Below are 2,633 nucleotides of genomic sequence, written 5' to 3'. Positions count from 1 at the left end.
CAATTTAAGAAAAATTCTGTAGAGATAGATACAAAAACATATGAAGCTAGAGGAATAGATTTGATACAAATCTGTTAGGATAAGTTTTAGGTTTTGTAAGCTGCTCATAGAGTTTGTGATTGATGATTCGTTTCAGCGTTTTTCACTTAAATTGTAAAAAGAGAAATTTGAAAATTGCATGTCTTTACTGACATGCAAATCAAACTTTTCTGCTAGATATGTTTGCTACATCTGCTCCGTCCTGACTTATGTGTTTTAGGCATGACCAATTTGTAAATAATGCTGAATCATTACTTGTTCCTCAATCACTAATGACTTTACTCACACATAGAAGGCAAATTGTAACTCAGTCCCTCATTTTAAAATAAATTTGATACTAAGGCATGAAATCAGAATTAAGCAAATCGATAGAGGTCAACTGGGAATTGAAACTTCATCTCGGAGACGAATTACAGTGAGAGGTAACCATCACTCTAAATAAAGAAAAATGATTTTTGTTATAATTTGTTTTGCTTGTTTATCTCCTTATATATTCGGTTTAGAGTGGGTAGAAAGGCCAGAAAAGAAGTAAAAAAAATAATGTTTGGAATTAGAATGAATTGATTTCAACACATTCAATTTATCACTAAAAGAATATCTTTTTAAAACTAACTGTAGATGTGCTAAAATAATTTAAGATAAAGGAGCATAGTAATTTCCATAACTCTTTTGTTGAGAAAATTGGAAAATAATTTGCCATCGACCAGTTTTATGTTTTTCGTATACTTATTGTGATTCATATTCTTATTTGCTTTCTTTTAGCTATTGTCTTTTATTTTCTATTTGTATTCTTATTTATATTCCTATTTTCAAGCCAGTTTTTCTTTCCTTCCATCACATTCTTGTCCGTATTATTCTTAGATTACTACATTATTATGTTGAGAGCTTCCAAGTTCTCTTGAATTCATCGAACGCAATATACACAATATAATTTCTTATAGATTATGTTATTGTACAAAATAACTGAAAATATTTTATATCGCCATTTTGTTTGTACGTTTTCCTTGTCTTCTTGCTACGCTTTCAATCTTATTTTCATTTTATTTTGCGATATATTTATATAATACTTCTGCTTTATTTTGCATCATCATTTCTTTCTTTTCTTTCTATTTGCCATTGTTTTCTCCATTAATTTTATATCTTTGCACACTCACGCGTGTATATCAATATATTAATATATATTTATATATACGTATATATATATATATATATATATATATATATATATATATATATATATGTGTGTGTGTGTGTGTGTGTGTGTGTGTGTGTGTGTGCAGTATGCATGCATATTTATGAAGTTATATATGCAGGTACGTGGACATATTTGTGGAATATCTATATGCACATATACATTGGTGTATACATGTACACACACAAACACATACACACAAACATAAATGTATGTATATTATAACAATCCGATCTAAGAGTAAATAATACAGTAAATTATTTTTTTAAACCACTTCAGAAGACAATACATGATAAATAAATTATCTGTTTTCTCTAAAATAAACACAACGTTACGAAAGAAATGTATGCATAAATTTTCAATATCATTCCCTTCGAAAACAAATCCACATCCAACTATTATATTTTTTTCTAAATCTCCACTATGTATTTTTATCTTTCTATTTGACTAAGATTGTCATCTTCCCAGAACTCTTTACAGTTTTAATGGATCCATCTTATGCTATTTAGCTTTCACCACAAATAAGAATGCAAAAGGCAGTATATATGGTGGGCTTCTTTGCATTATTTGCAACAACTGCCGTCCTAGATAGACTTTTCCAAATCGTAAATGATTGGCATCAGATCTCATGTGGCCTTTTTTTTTTACATTGCAACAGTTGTATCGTAAATATTTACATCATATATATATTACTGCAATTTTTCTTTATTTCAGTGTAATTATAACATTTGCGATTAATAGTAAATTGTGATTTTTCTGGAATTTTCGTTCTTATATCAAGGAAATGGTCTAAGCAACATATATATTATTTTTTCTTGCTTGCAGGAGTAATTGAGTCTCCACTTGGGAGAATAGGAGAAAAATATATTCTCTGGTTGCGACTATATTCTTGTATCCTACCATACAGAACTTTAATTTATATTGCAAAGCATCAAGAGTGCCCACATAAGTAACGACTTTGCACTCTCTAAGTCCCTGGTCGCATTATGAACGAATGTTTCAGAACTTTACTTTTCAATCACTAGATCCTATCACCTTGATCAAGTATACTATAACCTATGACTGAGATAAGGAATATATTTTACCAAAATATTAAGAAATGCATTATGACTCGTATACAAAGACCTCCTTTCCACTGTAGAAATATATTTTCAAAAAGTGAATTGTGCTAAAGTCAGTGAATTTAAAAGTTTAAAGCACTATTGCAAAAATCTTGCATAACAATAACTTCAAAACTGCATGACGTTTATACACCGAAATAAGATACATATATTCAATCGTCAAGGTTGTCTTTATGTGATTGCATAAATAAACAACTTCAGAGAATTTCGCACATTCGATGTAGACATGACAGGTGCATATAGTAATTCGTGAATTCATGTATAGATGTGAGTATATATAT

The sequence above is a fragment of the Octopus bimaculoides genome, chromosome 12 (assembly GCF_001194135.2).
Source record: "Octopus bimaculoides isolate UCB-OBI-ISO-001 chromosome 12, ASM119413v2, whole genome shotgun sequence".
Taxonomy (NCBI): domain Eukaryota; kingdom Metazoa; phylum Mollusca; class Cephalopoda; order Octopoda; family Octopodidae; genus Octopus; species Octopus bimaculoides.
This window is presented reverse-complemented; position numbering follows the sequence as displayed.